Raw genomic sequence first — 22,714 nt, forward strand, 5'->3', positions numbered from 1 at the left:
GATCTAGTCCACAGAAATGAAGAAAGTTTGCTCTGGGAAAGGACTATTACCACCTTTGTTTCAAAGTTAAACTATAAACTAAGTTAATGAACAAAAGTAGCTTGGAGTTTAGAAGCAAGATGGAGTCAGTTAGGTCAGTTCATTTTCACTGTCTCAGTTACAATTTTGCAATGGCAGTTTCACACCTTTAAATTATGTCTATCACAGTTTTTGTAAATAATCTAGTTAAATGATTAAAATAAATAGATAAATGTAATGAGATAAATATTCATATACAAACTTGGCATAATTTAGGATCTAAAGTTAAATTAAACAACAGATATTTTCTTATTTGGGTATTTTCCAATAAAAATATATTGTAGGAAAACACTCTAAAACTTTGCCCTTTTTAAAAGGTAGCTAACTTTGTCTAATTAAGAGCTTATTTAAAGGTTATATATAAAACAAGGCAAAAGAAATCAGGAAATAAGGGAGATACAAAGAAAGTTATAAAAGTAAAAAGGGCTTTAAAGATTATTGACAAAAATAAAAATATCTTCAAAATGTAAACATTTGGTCTAAATTATACAGGTCAAATATTAGGTTTTCTGAATGTTTTAGGTCATAAACTGCTTCTTTTGACTTAAAAACTGTGCAATTTATTTTGGAGTGTTAAATTCCAGATAAGGCTTCAGGACATGTGAAATTAGCCTGCCCCTACCTATGCAAAAAGGCATTAAAGAAAGAGATTTTATATAAGAAAGAATCTTCTGTTTTAAAATATTGTCCTAAAGTAAAGTAACTGGTTGCTTAAAAAGAGGGATGTTTATGAAAAATCAGAAAGTCAAGGCATGTCATACCTTGTCTGTGTAAGTTGTGAAAGAATTTAGGAAGGAGAATTTGTGCAAGAAATGTTATACAAGTTAAAGGTGATTAGGCCTCCTAAATGCTTTATAAAATGCCACTGTGACTCTTAGCTATACAACTTGCCTGCTTTACAGCTAGATTAAGGCCAGGGAAACCTGGAGTTAGATGCTGGAATAAGTCAGACCTTATCTGCACTTCTGTCTAAGTCCTACTCCATGCCCTGTACATAATTAAAATCCCAAACTTACCAAGGTTTTCACCAAAATTAAAGGTTGCTAACGGTTAAAAGTGTAACATGTATTTAAAACTATTGAAGAAACAGTCTACTTGCGAGGTGTGTAAGGAAAGTAAAATGTACTTTTGGTAAAAAGATTATAAAAAGACATGAGAATGTGGATTTTTGCCTAGATTAAAAGGTTAAATGATTGTTTTAAGTTGAATAAAACAAAGATGAAGGTTTAAGCAAGGTGTGGAAGGTTAATTGTAAAGGAAATTCTGTGTGTAAACATACCAGCTTAAGTTAAAGGAGTATCATCCAATTTTTCTGTAAATTGAGCATTAAAATAAAAGCACAATAGGTTTCTCTTAGGGCACTAACCTGCTCTTTAATAAAAATTGTAAAAGATTATAAAAGGTCTATAAAAATCTTACCCTGTGGTCAAACATTAAAACTGAGTAAATATGTCTAGATCGTTTTGTTAAGAATTGGGTTTAACATTAATATTACATAATGTGAAGGGGAAATGTGGCTTATTTTGTACCAAAAATCATACTGGAAGCATTGCCACATATAAAATGGGTTTGGCTTTCTTTGGGCTATATTTTAAGTATGTTATTCATATGTGTTCCAAAATCATGTGAAGTTCCCATAATTCTGATATATCTTAGTGTATGTTATCATTAATAATTATAATTGTTATGTTCAATTATTGTCTGCCACAGAGATAACAGATTTCCTTGTCAATTGTGTCTTTTAAAGCTTTTTGTCATCCATAAATGATTGTTGTCTTATTTTGGTCCTCTTTAGAAGGTGGTTTATAATCAGCTAAAAAGATCTAACAGGTGCTCTTGAATGCAGATTTCTGATAACGTTGGAGATTGTGACATAATAGAGGAAAAACCTTCAAGACTCTTCAAGGGCTAAAATTTTCATTAATATCAAGCAGGACAGGAATTAACTGCATGAAGTGAACTAATAGGAGACTGACATTATCTTGTTGACTTTTGACTTCAAATGTTGCTAATATTTTATTTTGCTTTTCAGAGTCAAGGAAACTTTTCTATTAAGCTCCTAACCATTTTTAGCAATTAAGTAAAGTATACTCCTATGAAAAAAATTTGGAGCATATTTGTTTCTTTCTACCTGCTTTCTCCAGAATTTGGAACCTACTTGTGAGTATTCTTAATTTATGGCAATATAGTTATTTGCATAAGTATAATAAGAATCGTTTTCTTTTGTAACAGGACATAATTGGAAAAACTGGTTATTTTACCAAGGCTTTGACTGGAATCGTATGCTGTCTTTTACAGAACCAAAGGACTTACGGAACCAATAAAGTCTTTGAAAAAACTGGCCTCATATTTTGGGTACACAGTTCCTGTACATGGTTTCTGATCTGTGGTAAGTAAAGAATGTCACTTTCTGATAGGCCAAGAACCCCAGGTTATCTTGGAACCTCAAGAGGGGAGGAATTCATCCCAACTCATACATATTTGATGCTACAAATCCATGACTGGGCTGGGCTTTAAAAAGGTCCTCTCTTGCCCAGGCATTTTGGCTCACACCTATAATCCCAGCACTTTGAGAAGCCAAGAATGCAGATCACCTGAGGTCAGGAGTTTGAGACCAGCCGGGCCAACATGGCAAAATCCCATTTCTACTGAAAATACAAAAATTAGCTGGGCATGGTGGCAGGTGCCTGTAATCCCAGCTACTCAGGAGGCTGAGGCAGGGAGAATTGCTTGAACTCAGGAGGCAGAGGTTGCAGTGAACTGAGATCACACCATTGCACTCCAGCCTGGGTGACAGAGTAAGACTATGTCTCAAAAAACAAAAACAAAAACAAAAAAAAAAAAAAAGGTTCCTTCTAGAGCACAAAGTTCCATCAAAGCCACTTTAAAAGTCCTATGTGAAAAATAATTAGTCTTGCTGCACTGTAAACAAATAATTAGGCCAACTATAATAAAGCAAACCAATCCTACCATGATTTGTCTTTTAACACAAATGAGAAACTGGAGGAAGAAAAATTATGTTTCAAAAACTGTAGTACACCTGTTGTTAAGTTCTAGTCTTGCCTGATGTTTTTCAATTTTTATTATTTTTTAGAGTTTGGATTAAATTTTAGTCTTTCTGGCTGCAAGTCTCCAAAATAATGTTTTTAATTTTTTCCTTTTTCTTTTCCTTTTTCCCCATTCCTAACTGGGAATCACTGAAGCCTAAGCTGTGCTTGCTTAAAGCTCTGTGAACTAAAGACTGGACGACTTAAATGTCAGAAAAAACAGCAGCCACCTATGTATAAGGACAGGGAGGGGAACATCACACACTGAGGCCTGTTGGAGGGTGGGGGGCTAGTGGAGGGAGGGCATTAGGATAAATACCTAATGTAGCTGACTGGTTGATGGGTACAGTGAACCACCACGTCACGTGTATACCTATGTAATAAACCTGCACATTCTGGACACGTATCTCAGAACCGGAACCAGAAGAAGAAGAAGAAGGAGAAGGAGAAGGAGAAGGAGGAAATACTTAGGTTTTGTCCAGAAAAGCTGGACAATTCAATGCAAAGGGCTTCTAAGCTATAGGTGAATTTAAACATTAGTTGACAATTAGTTGAGTTTGTCTAAAGACCTGGGATCAATGGAAAGGAAATTATTCCAGTTAAGATAAAAGACCGTGGGCCAGGCACGGTGGCTCAAGCCTGTAATCCCAGTAGTCTGGGAGGCCGAGGCGGGCAGATTACAAGGTCAGGAGATCAAGACCATCCTGGCCAACATGGTGAAACCCCATCTCTACTAAAAAACAAAAAATTATCCAGGTGCAGTGGTGTATGCCTGTAGTCCCAGCTACTCAGGAGGCTGAGGCAGGGAAATCACTTGAACCTGGGAGGTGGAGATTGCAGTGAGTTGAGATCACACCACTGAACTCCAGCCTGGCAACAGATTGAGACTCCATCTCAAAAAAAAAAAAAAAAAATTGTGGAGACCAAGTTGTTATGAAGTTTTATAGTGGCCGCCCCTAGATGTAACATGTGATAAACATTTCCTATTCAGACCTTTAAAAGGTACTAGACTCTTAGTTTATCTCTTTAGGATTATGAGGGCCTGGAAGAAAAATATCTAGCTATGTTAATAGAGATTCTTTACAGATGAAAAATTTTCCCCCACAAATGACAGTTTTGCAGGGCCAAGATTGAAAAGTAAGTCACAATATATAGGGTTAAATAAAACCCATCTGGTGAGAATTTATGGTTTGTAGGCCATGATGCTCCAGACCCCTTAGACAGGAATTTGGGCAAAATAAAAAAATGTTCAAAGCACAATGAAACCTATTACTGCTCGGTTCATTCCCTAATACATTCCTTACACCCAGGAAGCACTCTGGTGTCTGAAAACATATAACACAATTATAAGAATTTCAAGGGGGGGCGGAGCAAGATGGCCAAATAGGAACAGCTCCAGTCTCCAACTCCCAGTGCGACCGACACAGAAGACTGGTGATTTCTGTATTTTCAACTGAGGTACTGGGTTCATCTCACTAGGGAGTGCCGGACAATCCGTGCTGGTCAGCTGCTTCAGCCGGACCAGCGAAAGCTGAAGCAGGGTGAGGCATCGCCTCCCCTGGGAAGCACAAGGGGAAAGGGAATCCCTTTTCCTAGCCAGGGGAACTGAGACACACAACACCTGGAAAATCGGTTAACTCCCACCCCAATACTGTGCTTTAAGCAAACAGGCACACCAGGAGATTATATCCCACACCTGGCCGGGAGGGTCCCACGCCCACGGAGCCTCCCTCATTGCTAGCACAGCAGTCTGCGATCTCGCGGCAAGGCAGCAGCAAGGCTGGGGGAGGGGCGCCCGCCATTGCTGAGGCTTAAGTAGGTAAACAAAGCCGCTGGGAAGCTCGAACTCGGTGGAGCTCACAGCAGCTCAAGGAAACCTGCCTGTCTCTATAGACTTCACCTCTGGGGACAGGGCACAGTAAACAACAAAAGCAGCAGAAACTTCTGCAGACGCAAACGACTCTGTCTGACAGCTTTGAAGAGAGCAGTGGATCTCCCAACATGGAGGTTGAGATCTGAGAAGGGACAGACTCCCTGCTCAAGTGGGTCCCTGACCCTTGAGTAGCCTAACTGGGAGACATCCCCCACTAGGGGCAGTCTGACACCCCACACCTCACAGGGTGGACTACACCCCTGAGAGGAAGACTCCAAAGCAAAAATCAGACAGGTACACTCGCTGTTCAGCAATATTCTATCTTCTGCAGCCTCTGCTGCTGACACCCAGGCAAACAGGGTCTGGAGTGGACCTCAAGCAATCTCCAACAGACCTACAGCTGAGGGTCCTGACTGTTAGAAGGAAAACTATCAAACAGGAAGGACACCTACACCAAAACCCCATCAGTACGTCACCATCATCATCAAAGACCAGAGGCAGATAAAACCACAAAGATGGGGAAAAAGCAGGGCAGAAAAGCTGGAAATTCAAAAAATAAGAGCGCATCTCCCCTGGCAAAGGAGCGCAGCTCATCGCCAGCAACGGATCAAAGCTTGACAGAGAATGACTTTGACGAGATGAGAGAAGAAGGCTTCAGTCTATCAAACTTCTCAGAGCTAAAGGAGGAATTACATACCCAGTGCAAAGAAACTAAAAATCTTGAAAAAAAAGTGGAAGAATTGATGGCTAGAATAATTAATGCAGAGAAGGTCATAAACGAAATGAAAGAGAGGAAAACCATGACATGAGAAATACGTGACAAATGCACAAGCTTCAGTAACCGACTCGATCAACTGGAAGAAAGAGTATCAGCGATTGAGGATCAAATGAACGAAATGAAGCGAGAAGAGAAACCAAAAGAAAAAAGAAGAAAAAGAAATGAACAAAGCCTGCAAGAAGTATGGGAATATGTAAAAAGACTGAATCTACGTCTGATTGGGATGCCTGAAAGTGAGGGGGAAAATGGAACCAAGTTGGAAAACACTCTTCAGGATATCATCCAGGAGAACTTCCCCAACCTAGTAGGGCAGGCCAGCATTCAAATCCAGGAAATACAGAGAACACCACAAAGATACTCCTAGAGAAGAGCAACTCCAAGACACATAATTGCCAGATTCACTAAAGTTGAAATGAAGGAAAAAATCTTAAGGGCAGCCAGAGAGAAAGGTCGGGTTACCCACAAAGGGAAGCCCATCAGACTAACAGCAGATCTCTCGGCAGAAACTCTACAAGCCAGAAGAGAGTGGGGGCCAATATTCAACATTCTTAAAGAAAAGAATTTTCAACCCAGAATTTCATATCCAGCCAAACTAAGTTTCATAAGTGAAGGAGAAATAAAATCCTTTACAGATAAGCAAATGCTTAGAGATTTTGTCACCACTAGGCCTGCCTTACAAGAGACCCTGAAGGAAGCACTAAACATGGAAAGGAACAACCGGTACCAGCCATTGCAAAAACATGCCAAAATGTAAAGACCATTTAGGCTAGAAAGAAACTGCATCAACTAACGAGCAAAATAACCGGTTAATATCATAATGGCAGGATCAAGTTCACACATAACAATATTAACCTTAAATGTAAATGGACTAAATGCTCCAATTAAAAGACACAGACTGGCAAACTGGATAAAGAGTCAAGACCCATCAGTCTACTGTATTCAGGACACCCATCTCACACGCAGAGACATACATAGGCTCAAAATAAAGGGATGAAGGAAGATTTACCAAGCAAATGGAGAACAAAAAAAAGCAGGGGTTGCAATACTAGTCTCTGATAAAACAGACTTTAAACCATCAAAGGTCAAAAGAGACAAAGAAGGCCATTACATAATGGTAAAGGGATCAATTCAACAGGAAGAGCTAACTATCCTAAATATATATGCACCCAATACAGGAGCACCCAGATTCATAAAGCAAGTCCTTAGAGACTTACAAAGAGACTTAGACTCCCATACAATAATAATGGGAGACTTCAACACTCCACTGTCAACATTAGACAGATCAACGAGACAGAAAGTTAACAAGGATATCCAGGAATTGAACTCATCTCTGCAGCAAGCAGACCTAATAGACATCTATAGAACTCTCCACCCCAAATCAACAGAATATACATTCTTCTCAGCACCACATCGCACTTATTCCAAAATTGACCACATAATTGGAAGTAAAGCACTCCTCAGCAAATGTACAAGAACAGAAATTATAACAAACTGTCTCTCAGACCACAGTGCAATCAAACTAGAACTCAGGACTAAGAAACTCAATCAAAACCGCTCGACTACATGGAAACTGAACAACCTGCTCCTGAATGACTACTGGGTACATAAAGAAATGAAGGCAGAAATAAAGATGTTCTTTGAAACCAATGAGAACAAAGATACAACATACCAGAATCTCTGGGACACATTTAAAGCAGTGTGTAGAGGGAAATTTATAGCACTAAAAGCCCAGAAGAGAAAGCAGGAAAGATCTAAAATTGACACTCTAACATCACAATTAAAAGAACTAGAGAAGCAAGAGCAGACGCATTCAAAAGCTAGCAGAAGGCAAGAAATAACTAAGATCAGAGCAGAACTGAAGGAGATAGAGACACAAAAAACCCTCCAAAAAATCAGTGAATCCAGGAGTTGGTTTTTTGAAAAGATCAACAAAATTGACAGACCGCTAGCAAGACTAATAAAGAAGAAAAGAGAGAAGAATCAAATAGACGCAATAAAAAATGATAAAGGGGATATCACCACCGACCCCACAGAAATACAAACTACCATCAGAGAATACTATAAACACCTCTATGCAAATAAACTAGAAAATCTAGAAGAAATGGATAAATTCCTGGACACTTACACTCTTCCAAGACTAAACCAGGAAGAAGTTGAATCCCTGAATAGACCAATAGCAGGCTCTGAAATTGAAGCAATAATTAATAGCCTACCAACCAAAAAAAGTCCAGGACCAGATGGATGCACAGCTGAATTCTACCAGAGATACAAGGAGGAGCTGTTACCATTCCTTCTGAAACTATTCCAATCAACAGAAAAAGAGGGAATCCTCCCTAACTCATTTTATGAGGCCAACATCATCCTGATACCAAAGCCTGGCAGAGACACAACAAAAAAAGAGAAGTTTAGACCAATATCCCTGATGAACATCGATGCAAAAATCCTCAATAAAATACTGGCAAACCGGATTCAGCAGCACATCAAAAAGCTTATCCACCATGATCAAGTGGGCTTCATCCCTAGGATGCAAGGCTGGTTCAACATTCGCAAATCAATAAACAATCCAGCATATAAACAGAACCAAAGACAAGAACCACATGATTATCTCAATAGATGCAGAAAAGGCTTTTGAAAAAATTCAACAGCCCTTCATGCTAAAAACGCTCAATAAATTCGGTATTGATGGAACGTACCTCAAAATAATAAGAGCTATTTATGACAAACCCACAGCCAATATCATACTGAATGGGCAAAAACTGGAAAAATTCCCTTTGAAAACTGGCACAAGACAGGGATGCCCTCTCTCACCACTCCTATTCAACATAGTGTTGGAAGTTCTGGCTAGGGCAATCAGGCAAGAGAAAGAAATCAAGGGTATTCAGTTAGGAAAAGAAGAAGTCAAATTGTCCCTCTTTGCAGACGACATGATTGTCTATTTAGAAAATCCCATTGCCTCAGCCCAAAATCTCCTTAAGCTGATAAGCAACTTCAGCAAAGTCTCAGGATACAAAATTAATGTGCAAAAATCACAAGCATTCGTATACACCAGTAACAGACAAACAGAGAGCCAAATCATGAATGAACTTCCATTCACAATTGCTTCAAAGAGAATAAAATACCTAGGAATCCAACTTACAAGGGATGTAAAGGACCTCTTCAAGGAGAACTACAAACCACTGCTCAGTGAAATAAAAGAGGACACAAACAAATGGAAGAACATACCATGCTCATGGATAGGAGGAATCAATATCGTGAAAAGGGCCATACTGCCCAAGGTTATTTATAGATTCAATGCCATCCCCATCAAGCTACCAATGAGTTTCTTCACAGATTTGGAAAAAACTGCTTTACAGTTCATATGGAACCAAAAAAGAGCCCACATCTCCAAGACAATCCTAAGTCAAAAGAACAAAGCTGGAGGCATCACGCTACCTGACTTCAAACTATACTACAAGGCTACAGTAACCAAAACAGCATGGTACTGCTACCAAAACAGAGATATAGACCAATGGAACAGAACAGAGTCCTCAGAAATAATACCGCACATCTACAGCCATCTGATCTTTGACAAACCCAAGAGAAACAAGAAATGGGGAAAGGATTCCCTATTTAATAAATGGTGCTGGGAAAATTGGCTAGCCATAAGTAGAAAGCTGAAACTGGATCCTTTCCTTACTCCTTATATGAAAATTAATTCAAGATGGATTAGAGACTTAAATGTTAGACCTAATACCATAAAAACCCTAGAGGAAAAGCTAGGTAGCACCATTCAGGACATAGGCATGGGCAAAGACTTCATGTCTAAAACACCAAAAGCAATGGCAGCAAAAGCCAAAATTGACAAATGGGATCTAATTAAACTAAAGAGCTTCTGCACAGCAAAAGAAACTACCATCAGAGTGAACAGGCAACCTACAGAATGGGAGAAAATTTTTGCAACCTACTCATCTGACAAAGGGCTAATATCCAGAACCTACAAAGAACTCAAACAAATTTACAAGAAAAAAACAAACAGCCCCATCAAAAAGTGGGCAAAGGATATGAACAGACATTTCTCAAAAGAAGACATTCATACAGCCAACAGACACCTGAAAAAATGCTCATCATCACTGGCCATCAGAGAAATGCAAATCAAAACCACAGTGAGATACCATCTCACACCAGTTAGAATGGCGATCATTAAAAAGTCAGGAAACAACAGGTGCTGGAGAGGATGTGGAGAAATAGGAACACTTTTACACTGTTGGTGGGATTGTAAACTAGTTCAGCCATTATGGAAAACAGTATGGCAATTCCTCAAGGATCTAGAACTAGATGTACCATATGACCCAGCCATCCCATTACTGGGTATATACCCAAAGGATTATAAATCGTGCTGCTATAAAGACACATGCACACGTATGTTTATTGCGGCACTATTCACAATAGCAAAGACTTGGAATCAACCCAAATGTCCATCAGTGACAGACTGGATTAAGAAAATGTGGCACATATACACCATGGAATACTATGCAGCCATAAAAAAGGATGAGTTTGTGTCCTTTGTAGGGACATGGATGCAGCTGGAAACCATCATTCTTAGCAAACTATCACAAGAACAGAAAACCAAACACCGCATGTTCTCACTCATAGGTGGGAACTGAACAATGAGATCACTTGGACTTGGGAAGGGGAACATCACACACCGGGGCCTATCATGGGGGGGGGGGAGGGGGGAGGGATTGCATTGGGAGTTATACCTGATGTAAATGATGAGTTGATGGGTGCAGCACACCAACATGGCACAAGTATACATATGTAACAAACCTGCACGTTATGCACATGTACCCTAGAACTTAAAGTATAATAATAAAAAAAAAAAGAATTCAAGATTATTAAAAGGAATGGGCCTCTTCTGATTAGTAGTAATTCTCAAAATTATAACTTGTAATAGTGTCAGACTAGCACAAGAGTTGATATTGTACAAATGCATTGGTTCTGTCTCTAGCATATAAATGAAATAGACAGTTCATCTAGTCATTTTAGCAAGAGTTACTGGAACAATTTTTTCCTCAAAGTCAAACCTTCTATAATTGGAGTTTGAAGTGTCAACACTTACCATAATCTGGTAATAATTGATTTTAATCTGGTGCATGTGAGTGTGTGTGGTTGCATTGTGTGTAGTTGTTTAGTGTGTATTCCTTGCAAGAAATTGTAAAAGTTGCATCGTGGAAAATATGAAGAAAATGGGGGAAGGGCTTTACTCTCTCTTGCCAGTAAAGTTTTAACTGAGTTGGGTTTAAGATTTTGCAACATGATTTCAAGAAGATATTTTCAAGGTCCCCTGCTGAATAATGTCAGTTCATATGCTGCTTCAATATGACCTCTTTTTTCTTCAAGAAATGAGAAGAGGGATATATATTCTTTTCTGTCGGTTTCGGAAGTCTGCTCAATCTGAAGCCACCTCATTTACATTAAATAGTGGAATCTGGGTGAGGTAATAAAGTGTGGAACAGTGCCAGTGGTAGAATTTAAGAATGTTTTTGCTCTCACTGCTGATGGGTCTAGTTAGACTTCCTAGAGAAACATTAGGTGGTTTATGTTTGACCTACTATCTTTTAAAAATCTCTTCTTTTTTTTCAGTCTTGGTAGTCCTAGCTCTAAGAGACCAGCCTCATTAAAATATATGCTCTTTTACCTGTCTTCTTTAAGATTAAGATCCTTGAAGAAAGGAATCTCTAAAAGTCATAGTTCAGTAATATTCTAACACCACAGTTTCAGATTTTAACCTAGAACCATCTGTGTGGCCCACCCATAATGGCAGCTCTGAGTTAATGGGAGATTACAAATGGTACGTTGTATTACCACAGGGTCACTGTGGTAGTTCACACATTGGACATCCAGAATTTCAACTATCTGTAGAAAACCCTGAAAAGCTTGTTTTCTCTGTTATGATGAGCAAAATGCCCAGTGTCTATACAAGATTTTCAAACACATACAGAAATGCTCGCATTCTAGAACACAGTGTTGCCTCCAAAATACAAAAAGGAAACTATAAAATTAAAATGAATAATAATCTCAAAATTGAGATGAAGATAATCTTTGTGCAAGTGGATTTTATTTTTAAAAAATTAACGTAGTATGTGAATATGTCCAAGCTCAGGTTCTCAGAAGCTAACCTTGAGATAAGAATTGGTCTGTAAGTTATTTAATAAAGAAATATGCTGGCTGAGCATGGTGGCTCACACCTGTAACTCCAGCACTTTGGGAGGCTGAGGCAGAAGGATCACTTGCAGTCAAGAGTTCAAGACCAACCTGGCCAACATGGTGAAACCCCATCTCTATTGAAAATACAAAAATTAGCCAGAAACAAACCTGTAATCCTAGCTACTGAAAAGGTTGAGGTAGGAGAAGCACTTGAACTGGGGAGGCAGAGGTTGCAGTGAATTGAGATCATGCCACTGCACAGCCTGGATAACAAAGCGAGACTGCATCTCAAAAAATAAAAGAAAAAAGAATCCAAAGAAGTATGCAGATAAAGCAATGAGTGAGGCAGGTGAGGGAAGCCAAGTAAGGGTGTGATTTCAGAAAAAGTCCTGCAGAGGTTGACTCTGCTAGTGGCTTTGGAGTGTGAGGTGGGCTTCAGAGTTTACCTTACCCAAATCAAAAGATCCAGATTCCATCCATCCCTCTGAACTTGCTGCAGATATAAGTCACTGGTCAAGGGGCCTTCCTGGGGTGGAGAGAAACAGAATCCCAAGGCATCGCAGTGTTTTTGGGGAAGAAGCCCAGGCACAAGGTTTTAGCAGTCACACTGGCAAGAGGGGAGTATTGAGGGCTCCTGTGAGAGACCTAGCATTGTCCTCTAAAGACTGCTACTGACAGTCATTCCTTGCAACGGAATCCATGACCCCAGCAACTGTATAGAGACACAGCAGCACAGTTAATGCCTCAATTCCAGTAACTCCCAATTGGTGCCCTAGCCATTCCTTTGGAGTTCTGCTATCTGTGTCTTCACTGTCTCAAAGCTTTACTCTGTCTACTGGTAAATTGGTGGCTTTACCTTCTAAGAATGAAAATTGTTTTATCTGTAAGATGCAAAGAAGAATAGTTGACCTAAATAGCATAAGAGGATTAAATTAGATACTTCAGTAAAGTTATCAGCATATAAGAAGTATGCAGGAAGTATGAAATACCTCTGTCTTGTTGAAAATTTTAAAGGAACTAAAAATTGTATACCTGCCTTAAGGCATTCTTTTTTACTATCACTCAAAATGAAATAGTTTCTTAGTTTTAATTGTGTCTCTCTTGCCACAAGTTACTGTTATTTCTCCTCTACCCTCTTCCCCTCCTCTGTCTCCCCTTTCTCTTCCTTCTCTTCCCTCTTTCTCCGTTTCCTTTTTCTGTACTCGTTCCAATTTTTCTACTTTTTTCTTTTTTTCTAATTTTTCTTCATCATCTGTCTTCTTGTAATTCAAATTTTTTCTAATATTTTCTCTTCAACTTCTCTGCCTCTTCCTATTACTGCTCCTTCTCCTCCTCTTTTTACTGTAGATACATGCAAATATTTTCCATAGCCTTTAAGAGAAACTTAGCTGCGTTGCAGCCTGTAGAGAAATTCCTTAAGTGTAGGATCTCCCGCATGACTGCATTTGTCACACATAGCAGGCAACTGGAAAGTGTTGAGTCTGGAGGTGGAGGAAAGTGGTTGGATTGAGATCCGTCTTTGCCAAGTGCCAGCCTGTTTGACCGTCCTGAACATTTCTAAACCTCAGCCTCTCCATCTGTAACGTTTTAACAATGATGCCAACATTGCCAAGGTGTTGCAAAATAAAGGGTATATCATATGGAAAATTGGCTGACTTACCATATGAAATTGATTAATAATGAATCATGGAAGGAATTACACTTGTGCCACCAGTATATAGGGAACCCTTGTTATATGCAAGGTAATTTGCTAAGTGCTGGCTGTATCAAGAAAGCCATCTTCTCTAATAAGCCTTTTATGTCTTGTATGAAGAAAATGTTTTTCGTGTAGCCTCAAAATTATCCTTCAATCTCCTTTCTATTAGACATTGAGGAGATATCCTGAAAGTTTTTGGACCTTAACCCAGAACCACCAAAGTATGCAAGAACTATTAAATATTAAATATATATTTATATATAAGTATGTATTTAAAATATGTTTATATATAAATATATTTGAGAATATATTTGAGAATATATTTATATATAAATATTAATATATAAAACATATTAATATATTTAAATAATATATAATGTATAAAATATTAAATATATAAAAATATATGTAATATATGATATATTAAAATATTAAATATATATTTATATATTTAAATGATATATATTTAATATATAAAATATTAAATATGTATTTTCTTTCCTTTGGGGGGACCTGAGATAGATTTGTGGCATTATGTTATTCTCATTCTTGTCATGTTATGCACAAAATCCACCTCTTGACACACTTATTCTTTTCTTATGGTTTTAGAACACATCTAAAAATCTTTGATCCATAGAGACCATCTTGTCATATTTTTTCTTGCTTATGTTTTCAGAACACTATTCCAAACAATGTGTTTTCTTTTGCCATATTTTTTAACACTCGGAATGAGTATCCTAACATTTCTTCTCTTGCTTCTGGTGATCCAGATCTTGCTCTCAAGTGGAAAGCTGTCATGCCTGGTGTTTCTATTTTGAAATATGTACCATATTTACTAAATCATATTTGCCAGAGAAAGTCTGTCGGCCCAAACATTTCAAAATCTGCACTCATTATTCTATAGAATTGAGATAATTTTTTCCCTGTTTTATCCATCTGTTGATGACTGAAACTCATTTACTGGCAAATATTCTTTGAATGAGTTTCCTATTAGCATTGCTTAAAGAATATTAACAATAATGATATGCAAAAGTGTATATTCTGTATTACTCAAATAAACTGAATTTCTCAACCCACTTGACAGTTTAAAATTGCCATTAAAAAGAACTTGACTTTCAATGAGAATTAAATGGTGTTTATTGTGGTGACTGATTATTAGCATAAGAACCATGCCTTTTCCTGCTACAGCAGAGGAAATAATTCAATTAGTCTATTAGTGTAAATGTTCTGATTTTAATACATTAATCTGTGGCCTGTGGCTGATAGAAAAGAAATTAACACGGACTTTTTGACTGTGAAATTAGTTGGACGTTCCCGGGGAAGAAAATTAATTATTAATGTGCTTTATTTAAGATTGCCAAGTTTTTTATGATAAATGATGTAATTATGAGATGTCAAGTATACAAATAGTCATGCATCAACATTTCAGCTTATGAATTCCAACATTCACCATTGTGTATGACATATTCATCCCATTTAATTGCTCATTAGAGGGAAGGGAAAGTCATTGTTCTCTTCAATTTCCCTGTGATTTTTCAGTCAGTAAAGTTTGAAAATGTTGAATGCTAATGCACAAAATTTCTGATAACAGCCTTGTGTTTCATTTTCAGCTAAGACCAAAATCAATAATATTCAAGGTAAAGTAGGGTAAGGCAATAGAAGGGGGAACAAACCTTTACAAAATGGCAAGTTGGGTGAAGTTTGTCTTCAACTCCTTCTCATCTCTCTTTTTCCCTTTCTCTCACCCATTCAGGAGTGTGTGAATGAGTCTTTGTTGCTTTGATGGTGAATTCAAGGGTGTCAGGAGCTTCCACCTTTCCCAGAAATTCTCTCCTTCCCTCATTAATCAGTGTCCCCATTCATTCTGTTACAGCATGCATACCACTGAATAGCATCAGAAGAATTCAGGACCACCTCTCCATGGCCACAGATACAAGAGTCATGGCTGATAAAGTACATAATGTTCTTTAAAATCCTGCAATACCTTGAAATAAGTTTATATATTTGTTCATCACATCTGTGTTTATCAGTTTTAGATATACAAACTCGGTTCCCAGTTAGTTATCCAATCCAACACTAATCTGGGTATTGCTATTTTGGAAATTTTGGTATAGCAAATGGTGTTTTGTAGCTGTGGTTAAAGTCTGTAATCAGCTAACATTAAGTAAGGTAGGTGATCCAGGACTATTGACGTGGACCAGTGTAATTACAGGAGTCTTCATCAAGGGAGGCAAGTGAAGATATAATGAAAGAATCAGAAAGAGAAGATAGGATGATGAGGGTAGTAGTTGAAGTGATGTCCTTTGTGAAAATAAATTTATCAAATTGAAGCTGTTTGAATGTTAAATTATTTTGAGGCTTGGAGAAATGTAATTGTGATCTGAGTCATGCAGCCAGGAGCTATAACCTTTGCTTCACCGATGATAAATTAACCCTCTTTCTAACTTTTTCTTGTTTGTAAAATGTTCGGAGAAACTAAATAGCACCAGAGAGATGACTCCTTCACTGTTAATTACTGACCTTTTATTATAGATTAACTGCCTTCTTTCTTTGCTTTCACCCAGTTCAGACCAGATGGTGCAAAAGATCCCATGGCTATTAAATTGCTTAAGATAATAATTTCTTCAAATAAAATAAAAATTATTTTCTAGAGACAGGGCCTCACTCAGTAGTCCAGTGCAGGGATGTGATCATAGCTCATTGCAACCTTGCACTCCTGGGTTCGAGCAGTCCTCCTACTTCAGCCTCTTGAGGAGCTGGAACGACAGGTACAAGCCACCATGGCTGTCTTAATATTGGCTGTTAAATATACCTTTCCTTAAAAGGAATAATCTGCAACAAATCAAACTGCTGCAACTCAAAACCCACTCTTACTTGAAAGTGTTATAATCATGGTAAACGCTTTATTTGCTTAAATGAGTGTGAAGCCTTAACCTTTTCACCTCTGAGCTCTGACTGCATTCCTTTGAAGTTTTTACTTCCAAAGAGGACAAATTCAAACTTTGCTGTTGAAAAGCTTTTTAAAATTATATTCTGATCCCTTTGATTATTTCAGGTTGACACCTTTGATGATGGAGGAAGGAGCCACCAGGCAAAGAATACAGGTAGTGTGCTGTGTTCATGGTGGAAAGGCATGAAAACAGATTCTCTCTTGGAGCCTTAAGGAAAAACAGCCCTGCCAACAGTTTGATTTCAGCTCACTGAGACCCATTTCAGACTTCTTACCTCCAGAATTATAGGTTAATACATTTGTATTGTTTTGAACCACTAAGCATGTGGTAATTTGCTACTGCACCAGTAGGAAACAAATATACCATGGGCTACCTGTGAAAATTATGCAAGTGTGTAAAATCTACTATTTATTCAATCTATAAACACTTCTTTAAAGCCTATATGCATGCAAATCCTTTTGCAATAACTGCCTCACCTCTAGAGGCATGCTACATAGGTTGACACCATTGACCAAAACAGACAAGTGTGGGCCAGATAATAACACCCATCAGTCCCTGCTACTCTTTCCCTTCTAGCTCATCGTATAATCTCATGATCCTTCTCCAGGCAGCCATATCCAGGCTTTCAGGATGAAACCTGTCAGCTTTCCCCATTGGACCTGTATCTTGTTTTCTTCCCTTTTTGTTACCTGAGGCAGGCAGAATTCTAAGATGCACCCTAAGATTCCCAGCCCCTGGTATATATGCTGTATGTATTCCCTTCCCCTTGAGGATAGGCAGAACCAGTAAATATGATGGATGCCACTCCCGTGATTCCATCCTTAATCAGTTTACATTGAGTTTACCAAAAGGAAGATCATCTGCGTGGGACTGATGAAGCCAGCAGAGCCATTAAAATGGACAAGTAGCAGCAGAACCTGTTATATTCAACAAAGAAAGCAAATAGCCATGTTGTGAACTCCCTGTGGGGACCATGTGGCAAGAAACTTTAGGCAGCTACTAGCTGAACATTGTCTTCGGAAGTGACCAGAAGGAAAGCAGAAACCTCAAACACACAAGTAGAGGAAAATGTATTCTGCCAACAAACTTGTGAGCTGAGAAGGAGACCGTGAGCTTGATCATGAAAAAAAAACACAGCCCAGCTGAAACCTTGGTTTCAACCTGGTGGGAACTGAACAGGGAACCCAGCTAACCATTTCCAGATGCCTAACTCATAGAAACTGAGATAGCAACTGGTGTTGCTGTAAGCCACTAAGTTGGTGGTCATTTGTCATGCAGCAATTGCAAATAATACACCATCTTGCAAAAATAATTCTTCAGTTTGCTATCACCAATGCACAAAATTAATTTAAACCATATTATTAATAGTTTATAACCATACATGTTCTACAGAACAAGATAAATGCTTTTCTAAAATGAAAAGAAGTTGTAGTCTGAGCAGAATGGGTGCTTGGAAGAGATACTTCCCTTCAAAGTAACTTTCCCTTCCAATCCCCTTCAATAATTCCTCCTTGCTTACTTGGAATGCTAGGCCACCTCAGGTAGCAAGGAGATATGCCATGCTTTCTAGACTACTGCTGTTCAAGCTGGCTTCCAAATCCTGTCATTTCCATGACCTTGGGGGTCTTTGTCACTCACTGGACCTTGTGCACAATCATGGCCTCATGTAAGCATTTGCCCTTTGTGAAGTATAGGTTCCATCTCCCCAAGGTGTGTTTGTAAGTCACTGAATGTATGGAATGAGAAGACTTGGTTTCTATCCTTGTACACTCTACTGTTTGCACCTTTTGTGGCAAGTTGTTTACTCTCTCTGCACCAAATACAATGAAAGTCATAATACTTGAAGGGCTTTGTGAAGCTCATATGATTCAGCTTATCCAAAAATAGTTGACACATAGCCTTTCAACTAGTAAGTGCTCAATAGATGTTTATGCACTTGTTCCAGAAGCATGGCACCAGTGATAGTTTATGACACGATATAATTTACCTGCACCATGAAAATGCCATCTCCAACATTCAGGTTATTTAGCAGCCTATAAGGGCACAAGGAAGTCATACCTTTGTTAGCTGTCTGGGGCACAACCAACTGGACAACCCATGTCTTGCATGAAGTATTGAGCTCAATGCAACGCTGCCTCTGAAGCTTCCTGCAAGAGAAAAGCATAAATTTCCCCCATAGCAAAGGCACCTTGCTCCCTCAACAGCAAACTCCCTGGAGTATGACATTTTGAGAGCAAGAGCCAAAGAAGGAGAGGAATTTGAAGGCAATATATTAAGAGGTCTGCTCACTCAAGACTGTAAATGAAGAGAGCAGAATGTCCAGTGCATCTGGAAAGTCTCCCTCATTAGACATGCTGAGAGGAAGCATGTCTATGAAATGCTAATGAAACCAATCTTATTCACATGTGAAGTTCTAAATATTTTCCCCTTTCTCACCATGATTTAAAGAGTAACTGGTTTCTAGATAAAATTGCCTACCATACTTCTAGCAAATTACACCAATGTAAAGTCTGTTTGAAGTTAGTAATGGCACCTGTTTAAGTTGCTTTTGGGAGAACTTTCACAGAGCAAGGTCTTTCTTTCCTTTTGCTGTTTCCATAACTAATGGTGTGCTTCTTTCCAAAATATAAACCTGTCAAAGGGATTATGCCTCACTGGAAATGATGAATACACTAATGGAAATTTTGCATTATCCTCCTAAATTGTAATCCTATTGTGTATTTCCTACAATGGTCTTTTTTTCTTCTTCTCATTCCAAAGCATACACCGGATGATAAATCCCAGGAAACATTTGACAGATTTGGTAAAAATCCTATGAGCAAAACTATTTTGAAAGCTACACTTGAAGCAGAAAAAGTGGAGCAAAAGAGATAGAGATAGATTCAGTGCTGGGGGCTGATGAAATAGTGTTACATGAAGCATAAGGAAAGCTTTATAGTTCTCTGTTATTGTATGTTGAATGTGTAGGTGAATAATCAGAATGGATTTGAAGGAAAATATGAGTCAGAGAAAACTAAAGTTCACTAGGAGTGAGCATAAAGGACTATTAGATAGCTTCAAAGAAATTATGCCCATGCTCAGACTGAGTGTTTTGCAGCATATAAGGAAGATTTAAAGACATGAGCATAGACACACCCTCACAAAACTGGAGGAACCCCAGGCATGGTGGGTTATGTTCGTAATCCCAACACTTTGGGAGGATGAGGCCAGAGGATCGCTTATGCCCAAGAGTTAAATACCAGCCTGGCCAACATGGTAGGGCCCCATCACTACAGAAAATACTGAAGAAAGAAAGAAAACCTGAGAGAGATATAAAGGAGTAAAAACTCTGCACTCAGGAAAACACCCCAGTTTTCTAAAATGGGAGGAAGAAACTTATGTTCAATAAATTACATACCTTTTTGCATCACACTAATTCCTAGTTACATATTAAATAAATAAAGGAAATCTACCATTATCTCCTTAATTACTGTGCTACCTGAGAGAAAGATCCTAATAGAGCCATCCACGTAGCCAAACATCCATCTATTTGTTCATAAATTACTTAGATAGTATGTAAGTACTGTAAGTACAAGGACTATGATAGGCACCTATTGGATGATGGTAAATAAAAGAGGATGCTTTGACATTTTTCTCTCACACAGAGCCTTCTAGTTAGGATACGTGTGCAAAAGTTGTGGTCATTATTATTACAGAAAAGCAAGCAGGATAATTAGAAGATTCCAGATCAGAGATAAATTGCCCTGTCTGAGAACATTGTAGAAGGCTTAAGTGTTAGAAGGTCCTCCTTCTCTTTAGAATTCCTTAAAAGAACTGATATTTAAAGAGGAATTTAAAAGTGTATATTTTTTCTTTGTGGCCAAGTCAGTGCTTAATAATCTCTAGAATTCATGCTTCTCTGGCAAAAGCTGGATTTGAGACATGGCCTCGGATCATTGCCCAAGTGTGGTCCCCAGCCTATTCTCCTTTGTTGATTAAGAGTTGGACCATCAGGCACCACTAACCTGAGGAGCCCAGTCAAGCACACTGGAGATGCTGGAAGAGGAAGCTCTGGGGTTGACCAGGATGCTCCTCCAAGCCCAGCTCTGGGCACTTCTCTAGGAGGCCCTTCTGCTCCTCTTTCTGGGAACAAGGAATAGAGAAAAACATGGCTCTTGTATGGAACCATGAAGAAAGAAAAAGAGAATTGGAAGAAAAGATAAAACAGAGTAACCTTGTCCATGGCATATGTGGCCCCGTTCTGCAGTAGGGTTCCCTTCCTCTCCCCTGCCCCATCTGTCATACACCACTCTGTGTCTACATTCACTGGAAACTACAACTTTAGGAAGGCAATGAGTGGGGCAGGGACAATCCTGACAGATCATACACATCTAGTATGGACCTGCATCTGGTATGGGCCTTGGTGGTGGAAGTGAGGAGAGGGGTGTCAGAGACAAAAGAAGGCCCTTCATAGTGTAAGACGGGGTCATGTTGTGTATTATATCAATATATGTATAAAAGTTATCCAGAGAAACAGAACCAATAATAAGTAGATAGGTAGTTGATAGGTAGATAACAAATAGATAGGACAAATTGATCGATAGATAAATGACAAATAGATGATAGATACCTAGATGATAGATAAAGATAGATACAGATATAATGACTGATTTTGAAGAATTGACCCATCCAGTTTGAGGGGAAAATAAGTGGGAAATCTTTAGGGGAAGTTGCCAGTTAAAGATTCAAGTAAGATCAGATGTTGCATTCTTGAGTTTGAAGAATAGAAACTCAGCAGAATTTCCATGTTGCCACAGAATTCTTTCTTCTTTGAGAGACCTCAGTTTTTGTTCTGAGGCCTTCAGCTGAATGAATAAGGTCTACCTACATAATAGAGGGTGATCTGATTCACTTATAAAGTCGAATGCTTTAAAAGTAATGTCTAAAAAACACCTTCACAGCAACATCTAGACCAGTGTTTGGCCAAACAGCTGGTCATCATAGTCAAGCCCAGTTGACACATGAAACTACCCATTGCAAAACAACTAAAGTCACAAGGGGAAAGACAGACCCTATTCTGAGATATTTCAGCAGATGTGCACATGGTGATGGAATGTCAGAGGATGGAAATAGGGCCAGGGAAGTGCACATTCTCTCTTTCAGCTACTCATCATAAAATAAATAATTTAGCTGCTCAGTCAGTATTTACTGAGGTCTAAGGTAAGCCAGACACTGTCCTGGGTACTGTGGACACAGAAGTGAATGAAACAGTAAAGCTCCTTGCCTTCAGGGAGTTGACAGCCAAGGCCAGGGTCAGTGAACTATAAATAGGGGCCAGGTCTGGCTTGCTGCTTGTTTTTGCAAGTAAAGTTTTATCTGGATTGGGCCATGGCCACTCATTTACATGCTGTACCTGCTTTTTCTGCTACATCAGTAGAGTTCAATAGTCACAATGTGGCAGGTCAATTCTCCCTGAGAACTACACAGACAGACCTGCATGACAGTCACACTGACAGACCTGCATAATACTCCAGTTATACAGGCAAATTTTCACAGTGCTGCTGTATTAGTCAGGGTTCTCTTAAAGGGATAGAGCCAAGATAGATTAGATAGAGAGAGAGAGAGAGAGAGAGAGAGAGAGAGATAATAGAGATAGATGTAGATTAGCTATAGATAGATATAAAAAGATTAGATATAGATTAGATATAGATAGATATAAAGAGGAGTTTATTAAGATTAACTTACATGATCACAGTGTCCCACAGTAGGGTGTCTGCAAGCTGAGGAACAAAGAGAGTCAGTCCAAGTTCCAAAACTGAAGAACTTGGGAGTCTGATGTTTGAAGGTAGGAAGCATCCAGCGTGGGAGAAAGATGAAGGCTGGGAGGCTATGTCTGTATTTCCTTTTCACATTTTTCTGCCTGCTTTATATTTAATGGAAGCTGATTAGATTGTGCCCACGAGATTAAGGGTGGGTCTGCCTTCCCCAGCCCACTGACTCAAATGTTAATCTCTTTTGGCAACACCTTACAGACACACCCAGGATTAATACTTTGTATCCCTCAATCCAATCAAGTTGACTCCCAGTACTAACCATCACAGCTGCGTTACTATTTAGCAAATAATT

General features: G+C 38.7%; 1 long non-coding RNA gene across 1 annotated transcript in view; it reads left to right on the forward strand.

Annotated features, from left to right (window-relative positions):
- Positions 1-19,311, forward strand: part of LOC106995400 (uncharacterized) — a 200,712-nt gene extending 181,401 nt beyond the window's left edge. Inside the window, exons 3-4 of the long non-coding RNA XR_013413287.1 lie at positions 2,377-2,467; positions 16,714-19,311. This is a non-coding gene — a long non-coding RNA (uncharacterized LOC106995400). The remainder of the gene's footprint in view (positions 1-2,376; positions 2,468-16,713) is intronic.
- Positions 19,312-22,714: the final 3,403 nt, after the last annotated feature.

Source organism: Macaca mulatta, chromosome Y, assembly GCF_049350105.2.
Source record: "Macaca mulatta isolate MMU2019108-1 chromosome Y, T2T-MMU8v2.0, whole genome shotgun sequence".
Lineage (NCBI taxonomy): Eukaryota > Metazoa > Chordata > Mammalia > Primates > Cercopithecidae > Macaca > Macaca mulatta.